We start from the raw sequence: 445 nt of genomic DNA, 5'->3' as shown, positions 1-445 counted from the left end.
TGCAGGCTCCGAGGAGGAGCCAGAAGCTGCTTCCAAGCCACGCGGTGCCCGTTTCAGACACCTGCCCACAGGGGTAAATCCCCTACATCGCGGTGTCGTAGTTGTGTCCTGTCATTTATGGAAAACGCTCTCGGTAGTTCTTGCGCTAGAAATACGGGCCAAGGGTGTGTTTCGGTTCAGGGGGCTTTGAAATTCGGCTGGCGGCGAGGGGAGGAACCAGGGAGATAACACTTTGCACTTGCAGAGTTTGCGGCATTAACCAACGCACACGCATAGCACCTTTCATCCCACGATCGCCGGGGCATGGACAGCTCCGGGGCTCACGCTCTCCCCCACGCAGCACCCCCCTTTTTCTAATGGGAAGGATGTCCCTGAAGCTCGACCCCATCAGCCACAGACGGGGCTGGAAAGTGAAACCGCGCCCCCATTTCCCACCCTGCCGGGA

Source organism: Fulmarus glacialis, unplaced genomic scaffold (assembly GCF_000690835.1).
Source record: "Fulmarus glacialis isolate BGI_N327 unplaced genomic scaffold, ASM69083v1 scaffold20706, whole genome shotgun sequence".
Taxonomy (NCBI): domain Eukaryota; kingdom Metazoa; phylum Chordata; class Aves; order Procellariiformes; family Procellariidae; genus Fulmarus; species Fulmarus glacialis.
Note: the sequence above shows the minus strand (reverse complement) of the source record.